At 44.3% G+C, this 9,362-nt stretch overlaps 1 pseudogene; it reads left to right on the forward strand.

Annotated features, from left to right (window-relative positions):
* The first annotated feature begins 7,220 nt into the window (after nucleotides 1–7,220).
* On the forward strand, nucleotides 7,221–8,245 carry LOC101569094 (annotated as a pseudogene).
* The last annotated feature ends 1,117 nt before the right edge of the window (nucleotides 8,246–9,362 follow it).

The following is a 9,362-nucleotide window of genomic DNA, read 5'->3' on the forward strand; positions in this document are numbered from 1 at the left end:
GACCAATAACTGGAATCTTAAAAAAAATCTCTTCTGCGTTTCTCAGAAGCTGGAGACTCAGCACTGTGGCTGTCCACTCCCTACCCCCCTTCCTGTGGAGTGGTGCTCAGATCAGCTGATATCCCCTCTCTAAATGCTAATGAAGTAGACAGCCAGGGGGTTAAGGTAAGCGTATCCCAGGGCTAGAGCAAAGCAGTGCCCTAGGTCCTGGGGATCAGGGACACCGAGGGAAATTGGCAGGTATTGAAGGCAGAATTTTCCCATTGCTTGATCTAATCCCCATTACCCAGAATGTAAGGGAGGAGAGGTTCAGCTGGCTCAGGGCTTCAGGGGATTCAGCCCATGGTCTATAGGCTCCAAGGTAGGATGGTGAAAGCGTGTGATGAAGCAGAGTTGATGGTTCTGGGAAGTAGAGCAGCGGAGCAGCCGTGCTAGGGAGCAATGAGAAGGGCCCATGCAGCTACACCCAGGAATGTGCTTTCCTTCTGTCCTAGGTATCTGTTAATCCAGTGAAGTCAGTAAGTCAAGATTAATGGCTACAATCACTTTATCATTCCTTTTTCTAGCAAATGTCTATTTATTGCAGTGCAGTGTGACATTGTGTTTTAAGAGGAAAGGCTTTGGAACCAGAATTTGAATCTGGACTTCTGGCTTCACTGTCTTGAACTAAATTTCTCTGAGCCTCAGTGTTCTCAACTGTTAGTAGCTACCTCAGAGATGTTGAGGACTCCCAATATTGACAGATATAGCACTTACTGTATGCTAATTATTTTATACATATTAGCTCAGTCTTCATAACTCTAGGGAGTAGATACTATTATAATCCTCCGTTGGTACCTGAGGAAAGAAAAACAGGTGAAATAAGTTGTCTAAGGCCACACAGCTAATAAATGGCGAGCTAGGATGGTAAGCCCAGGGCCCCAGCTTTTCATACCTGGGAGATATTATCTCAGTTACTCTTCTCTCATTGCTGGGACAAATACCTGACACTCAAAATGAAGGAAGGAAAGACTTATTTAGCTCACAATTACTGGAGGTTTCAGTTCATACTCAGCTGGCTCCAAGGCACAGTGGCACAGGGCAGAGAGCAAGCTTTCACAGCAGTGGCAAAGAGCAGAGAGCAAAATGGAGCAGAAGCAGCAACAATGGCAACAGAAAGGAAGTCTGTCTCCCTTAAATTGCATTCAGGCTATCCGTCCCAGGCTGGGTGTAGTACTCACACCCATAATCCCAGCCTTGATCATGAATTAATCTCAAACTCTAGAAGTCCCAACCCATGACTGCATGAGGCTTTAGGGGGACAAATACACACAAACCATAACATATATATGTGTATCACGGGCTTGCACCAGTGGCTGCCAAGTCTGTGGAGACTGCTACCATGGCACTTGGTGTTGCCATTTGTTACTTCCTGTGCTTGGGTGTTAGTCTAAGTGCCAAATCATAAGAGACCAGGAGAATTTCAGGAAGTGAGTTTGATATCAACAGGCTATGAAGTTCATACTATACCTCAGCACCCGTGGATGGGTTGTGAATGCCTGATATGCAGATGTAAGAAGGGTTCTGAAGGCCAAGTTCGAGTGGAAAAACTGAGCAGAAAAAAAATGACCTAATTAATTTTATCTGCTGTGGACAAGGGAATCCCTTTACTTGCCATCCTTGATTTATTTTCCCTGTGTTTTGGAAGATGAGAATGGCTGCAGCCCAGGAATGTTAAGTGACTTGCCCAGGGTCACACAGCTGTATCAGGCAGTGCCACAATCATTTGGAGGCCTGTGTGTGCCAGCCTCCGTGCTGGAAAGCACAGTGCACAGCTCAGTCTGCATCTTGGCTAATGTGTTTCCTCAATTGGCTCATCTCTGCCTCGATTGTGCCTATAGTAGAGGTGATGGGGTTCATGAGTTCATAATCCTAACTCAGCCACTTGGTAACCATGGAACATTTACTCAATTTCTGTGTGCCTTGGTGTTAGGGTACAGTCAATCTATTGTTTCAGGCTTTAGCCCTGAAAGTCTTATATCCTCAGCACCAGGCAAACAGGGATAGCCGGTGGCCTTCCTCAGTTCCTCTCCTATAAATTGCTCTCTTTCCATAGAATGGTTTTGAGGATTAAATAATTCATTATGGGTAAAGCAGTTAGAGGTAGTGTTTGAGACACAGCAAACTCTTGACACATTTTTTTTTTTTTTTTACATTCTTCCTAGTGGTTAATTGCTGTACAAGATGCGGACATGATATCCTATTTACAAACACTATTAGAACAAATCCCTCTATTCGTTAAAACAATGCAACTATCTCTCCTAACCATTTTGAATACACAGATACAAAATGGACATTCATCTGTATCCCCTTTTTTGTTTAGTTCCGTTATTTGAATATTATAGGTGTGTTAACTCAGCAAAATATTCTAAAAGAGTCCAGTAGTCCTAATAGTATTGGGTCTTCCGCTTCACTGGCAATGTCAGAAATTGTTGACCTGAGTCCCCTACAGCTCAACATGACACGTCTTTGTTTTACCGGAGCAAAACATCCCCACAGAGAATGAGTCTTTGGAGAACTTCATTCCAAACAACACAAGGACCTCTGCCATAATCATTGTGACAGTTAATCTGGAGTCAATTTGATTGAGTTAAGATAGAAAAGATAAAGGTGATTAGATTGTGAAGTCACTAACTTCATCATTTGATTAACCAGTGGCTGATCATAGCTAAGTGGGCTCCTGGGAGGTACGGCCTAGTTGGACGATGTCTCTTTCCTTTCTAGCTCTTTCCTGCTCACTCCTGCTTCTTGGCTCTGCTGCACCCTTGTGCCATGACATTCTGCTTCCCTGGAACCAGCTAGCCATTGGCTAAGATCTTTGCAACCCTAAGCCAAAACAAGCTGTTCCTCCTTTAAGTGATGCCTGTTGGATATTTTGTCCAAGCAACAGAAGAGTGACTAACACAGTTATATTTGGTCACTTGCAACCAATTGTTTGGAGGGTTTTTTTTTTTTTTTCCTTCCACTTGAAATAGTAAATTAGCATGAGTTTGAAGAATGCATTAGTCAGTTTGTTACACTGAAATAACATTGAGTTCTACTGCACGTTAGATTGTGTTCTGGGTTCTTGTGTGAGATTCAGAAAAAGTGAGGTCATGTATTGGTGTCCAGGACCAGAAATGGAGCCCCATACAGAGGAATGGCTTGTGCAGCAGCACGGGATGAGTGAGTGAGCAACATAGCTGAAGTCAGATAAGAATGTCCCCAACAGTACAGCTGGCAAAGAGCTTCTAGAATCATTCACCCCCAGCCAGTATTTTTGTGTCCTTCCATAGGACTCCCCTTCCTTTTGCTTTCTGCTGCTCTCCTTTCTTCCCTTTGTCCCTGCCCTGCTTACCTGCCCCTCCTCCCCTTTTATATCGCCAGTGCAGTGGCTTGTGGCAGTCCTGCAGTAAGGCTTTCCAATTTCACACTTACATGCTCCTGAAAGTATTCGCAAACTAACTCGTATGTAAAACCAATAAAGGGCAACAGCACACATCGCTGTTCAACAGTCATTTTGGCTGACTCCCTTTCTTCCACTTTGATCATTCCTGTTCTCTCAAACATGGTGCTGTGACCTTAGCGGAGGTTGAAAATCGGGAGTATGGTGGAGCTCTGGAAGCATTCGTGATAAGAGTGAATAAGGGCCTTCGCTGACTGAGCGCGGTATGTCTAGGCAAGTGCTGTTTGTAGTCAATTAACTTTAATATAATCAACTACCATGTGGTGGGTATCCTCATGATTCCCATTTCCCAGGTGAGATTGAAGCTTGGAGAGGGAAGAGGGTTCCCCTTTATACCACATTCATGTGTTGCCTTTTCCTGTTCATTCCCTGCACATCCCGATAAATTCCACCAAAACACAAATGACACTTAGCTGTTGCCAGAGCCAGCTCCCTCTGTTTTTCTCACATGGAAATAGACACCAAGAAGGAAAGAACTCGCTTGATTAACACAGTTGGTTAATAATCACTGAGCAAGAGTTAGACCTCTGCTTTTCTATTTCTCATGCCAGTAATTAAAATGGAGAAGAATCCCAGTCTTGACTGCATGAAAGGCTGGGGACTTGAATTTCTGCTTCTCTGCTTAGATTCTCTGTGACTTTATGCAAATCATAAAACCTCTCTGGGCTCTATTTTTCTCATTTAGTGGGAATAATAATAGTTATGTTAGAAGTTTCTTGTGAAGATTAAGTGAGGTCTTCCGAGCAAAGCCACACAGTTGCTGTCGTGCTTGAAAAAGCCTTATGTAGCTTAGTTGCTTTAGAAAACGTAACCTAGCGCTGGGTTTGGTGGTGCATACCTGTAGACCCAGCATTCTGGAAGGCGACTACAAATTTAAACCCAGTTGGGCAACTTAGCAACTTCCTGACCCTGTCTCAAAATAAACAAAACCCACTGGGGATGTAGCTCAGTGTGAAGGCCTAGGGTTCAATGCAGTGGTACTGCAATTTAATAATAAAGATAATGGAGAAAGGAAAAAAAAAAAAGAGGACTGGGGATGTAGCTCTGTGTGGAGCCCTGGGTTCAATCCCCAGTATTGCAAGTAATAAGAATAAGAATAAGAATAGTTCACAGGTATCAGTATATATAGTTAGGGTGAGAATCTTTCCAATTAACTGCTAGATTAAAAAATCTTCTGAAGATTCTCAGGATCATTACCTTGCCCATCTTCTACATATAACTGTATGGCTTGACTTATTCATGTTTCCTAGCTTTTCTCTTTTCCCTCTCTTGAATAGTTAGTCCTTGAGATCCTGCTTTCCTTTTTACTTGTATTACACCTTTCTATTTGTATTTCTCCTTTTGAATTCTTATATTAGGGAAACTATACGATATTTACACATGTGTGTCTGGTTTATTTCACTTATGAGTATATGTTCAAGTGGCATCCACTTCAATATAAAGGCTTCAAGTTTATCATTCTTAATAGCTGAATAATACTCCATTGTGTAAAAATACCACATCTTTTTCAACCATTCCTCAGGTGATGGGCATCTTGGTTGTTTCCAAGATTTGGCTATCACAAATTGTGCTGCTATAAACATAGGCACACATATATCACTATGATATGATGATTTCAAATCCTCTGGGAAAATTCCCAGTAGAGGAATAGCTGGTTTAAAGGGGATTTCCAGTCCAACTCTTCTAAGGAGTCTCCATACTGATTTCCATAACGGTTGCACCAGTCTACATTCCCACCAGCAGTGGAGAAGTGTTCCTTTTTCCCCACAGCCTCTCCAACATTTGTTGTTGGGTGATTTCTTTATGATAGCCATTCTTTCTGCCAACATTTTGGCCCTAGCCTTCTAAGGTCAATTAAGACTCAGGACATATGAAAACTTGTACTGTAACATCATGTAACTCAGTAGTATCCCAAATTTTCTGATCAAGGAGATTATGGGGCCAAAGAGGAAAGTGATCAATGACATAGAGTGGGCCTAAGGAGAGTCACATGGAGAGAAAACATTCTCTCAGGCTTTCACAGAGAGCACACTGGCCAAGCAATGGCTGTGACTCATCCACATGGCTGACACTGACCAAGGTTCTACAATCTGAGGTACAGGATCTCAGGATAAATCCTGAGGGGATTTCACTGACCTTATCAGACCCAAAAGCTACAACTCTTGTTGCATAGGTCCTGCTTTAGCTTGGTCTTAACCATCCAGCAGAAAAGTATAAAAATGAAATAGAAGAAGTAAAGCCATGCTGTTATGTTGAGCTGTAGGGGACTCAGGTCAACAATTTCTGACATTGCCAGTGAAGCGGAAGACCCAATACTATTATGGGCTACTGGACTCTTTTAGAATATTTTGCGAGTTTGCATACCTATAATATTCAAATAATGGAACTTAACAAAAAAAGGGGATACAGATGAATGTCCATTTTGTATCTGTGTATTCAAAATGGTTAGGATAGATATATAGTTACATTCTCTTAATGAATAGAGTGATTTGTTTTAGTGGTGTTTGTAAATAGGATATCATGTCCGCATCTTGTCCAGCAATTAACCACTAGGAATAATGTATGCAACGTGTTAATTATTGAAACTGTCCTACAAATTTGATTTGAAACAAATAAAAAGAAAAAATTTTTTAAAAAAGGGCTGGTGAGATGGCTCAGTGGTCTAAAGCACCTACTTAGAATAGGCTAAGCTAAGCAAAGCACAGGGATGGTGGTTCAATCCCCCAGCACCACATGCCAGCCAGCCCCGCCCCCTGGTGGGCTGAGCTGGCCACACACACAAAATAAATAAATAAAACTAAAAAAATTTTTTTTAAAAATTTGATTTGAAACTGTCTCATTGCTATTTGTTTATCAATAAAATTATAAGAAAAAAATAAAGGGCTTGGGGCTGGGGAGATAGCTTAGTAGAATAAGCAACTGCCTAGCAAGCACAGGGTCCTGAGTTCTATCTCTGGTACTGGGAAGAAAAAAAAAAAAAAAAAAGACTGTAAGAATAAAGGGTTGGGGCCAGGGAGATGGCTCAATGGAATAAGTGCTTCCCTGGCAAGCATAAGGGCCTGAGTTCAATCCCCGGTTCCGGAAAAAAAAAAAAAATGAATAAAGGGCTGAAGATGTAGCTCTGAGTGAACACCCTGAATTTGTTCCCTGTACCACCAGAAATAAACACAAATACAAAGAAGTGACCAAAAAACAAACAAACAAAAAGTGACCACCGTGCAGACTGCTGATGCAGTGATGGCTGTTATCCTAGGGCTGTGCTACCTTGCCTCGGGTCCCATCATGCTTTGAGGGTTGAGGTTTCTACACCCACGCAAAGTAACCAGAAGCTAGTGGTCACTGTCTTCCAAAACACTTGAGACCAGCAGGGATCCAGGGATCCACTTATCCACTATCCCTGTAACCTGCTCAGTTGAGAAGAATTTAGACTGCTGCCCTCTGGGTGCGTTGAGAAGCCACTGACTGTGAGCAGGAAGGACAGGAACTGCATGCTTTTGCTCTATGCTCCCAACCCCCAGGGACTCCAGTGTACTACAGATCCCCATTAAGTGCTTGCTGAATGAATGGTTGGATATTGCCACTCCTGCATGCTATTCTTTCTAAAATCCAAGCAGGACCACTGTCCAGAAGCGGCTGCTAAGACTCAGGTTGCCCTGGTTCTATCCCCAGAAGCGGTTGCTAGACTTCTTCTCAAGTCTCCATCTTCAGTTCGCCTGCCTCTTCTCCAGCCTCCACCATGTCCATAAGGGTGACCCAGAAGTCCTGCAAGGTGTCCATCTCCAGCTCACGGGCCTTCAGCAGCCTCTCCTACACCAGTGGGCTTGCTTCCAGCATTAGCTCATCCAGCTTCTCCTGAATGGGCCGCAGCAGCAGCTTCTGGGGCGGTGGGGGCTGGGTGGCTATGTCGGGGCTGGTGGTGTGGGGAGCTTCATAGCTGTCCAGGTGAACCAGAGCCTACTGAACTCCCTGAACCTGGAGGTGGACCCCAATATCCAGGCCGTGTGTATTCAGGAGAAGGAGCAGATCAAGAACCTCAACAAGTTCACCTCCTTCTTTGACAAGCTTTGGTTTCTGGAACAGCAGAATAAGATGCTGGAGACCAAGCGGAGCCTCCTGCAGCAGCAGAAGACATCTTGCAGTAAAATGGATAACATGTTCAAAAACTACATCAGCAACCTCTGGCAGCAGCTGGACTCACTGGGTCAGGAGAAACTGAAGCTGGAGGTGGAGCTTGGCAGCATGCAGGGGCTGGTGGAGGACTTCAACAACAAATATGAAGATGAGATCAACAGGCGTACAGAGATGAAGAATGAATTTGTTCTCATCAAGAAGGATTTGGATGAAGCTTACATGGGGGCTGGGGAGATGGCTCAGTGGAATAAGCACTTCCCTGGCAAGCGCAAGGGCCTGAGTTCAATCTCCGGTTCCACCAAAAAAAAAAGCTTATATGAACAAGGTGGAGCTTGAGTCACGCCTGGAAGGGCTGACTGACAAGATCATCTGTGGTGCTGTCCATGGACAACAGCCGCTCCCTGGACCTGGACGGCATCATCGCGGAGGTCAAGGCCCAGTACGAGGAGATCACCAGCTGCTGCCGGACCGAAGCTGAGAGCATGTACCAGATCAAGTATTAAGAGTTGCAGACTGGCTGGGAAGCATGGGGATGAACTCTACCCCATGAAGTCTGAGATTTCTGAGATGAGCCACAGCATCAGCCGCCTGCAGGCAGAGATTGAAGCCCTCCAAGGCCATCATTGCTGATGCTGAGCAGCATGAGGAGATGGCCATGAAGGACTCCAATGCCAAGCTGGCCCAGCTGATGGCCGCCCTGCAGAAGACCAAGCAGGACATGGCCCGGCAGCTGTGCCCTGGACATCGAGATCACCACCTACCCCAAGGTACTGGAGGGCAAGAACAGGCTGGAGGCTGGGATGCAGAACTTGACCATCCACACAAAGACCACCAGTGGCTATGCAGGAATGGTGAGCTCACCCCATGGGGGCCTCACAAGCCCTGGCTTCACCTGCACCAAGTCTGCTGTGGTTGTGGAGAAGATTGAGACCTGCAGTGGGAAGCTGGTGTCTCAGACTTCTGATGTCCTGCCTAAGTGAATGAGCCACAGCAGCCTCTCCCAGCCCGCACCTCTCCCAAGGCTGCCCCAGAGCCTGTGAGGAGACAGTTATACAAGGGAGCATTGGGAGCAGGAGACCCACCTGAGGCTCAACTTAGCCCACAGCCCACCCTTGGGGGGCAATACTGCCTGAGAGTACCCTTTCTTGCCTGTGCCCTCCACCAAAAACCAATTAAATTGTCTTTTCCAAAATAAAGACTGGTTTTGCCACCTGAAAAAAAATCCAAGCAGTGTATGTGAAATTAGCAAGACAAAGGGGTACTCGAAATTGGCCACAAAAATATAATAATCCCCTATTTTTCCTCCTAGACATCATTTGACCTTTTTCAGTTGATCATCTTGGTATTTAACATCCATCTTTAAGTAGTCTTTATTATTAAAACTAGGTGTTTCTGTTCTAAGTGTTAGCTATTCACGTTCTCCATCCACTCTGTCATTATGGTTATTTCATAATGTTGATTAGATCAATAGTGTTTACAGTATTATGACTAGGTAAATTCTAGTCACAGCTGAGCCACATTGTAAGCTATGTTTGCTTTTTCTTTCCTTGACAGCTCTTCCCTCTCAGGAGTTAATAATTACTTGTAGTTTCTGTTTTTGTTTTTTCCTTAGCTTTCTTTTCTATGCACGTAGACTAGTTCAACCTCAAACTCCTCACCAAGCGTGTAACTTTCCACTAAGACGTTCTGATACTTTAAGTGTCCCTTCACTTTTGTCTCCCCTGGTGAAGCTTTCTCTCCCATGCCT

Source organism: Octodon degus, unplaced genomic scaffold (genome assembly GCF_000260255.1).
Source record: "Octodon degus isolate 3935 unplaced genomic scaffold, OctDeg1.0 scaffold00079, whole genome shotgun sequence".
Lineage (NCBI taxonomy): Eukaryota > Metazoa > Chordata > Mammalia > Rodentia > Octodontidae > Octodon > Octodon degus.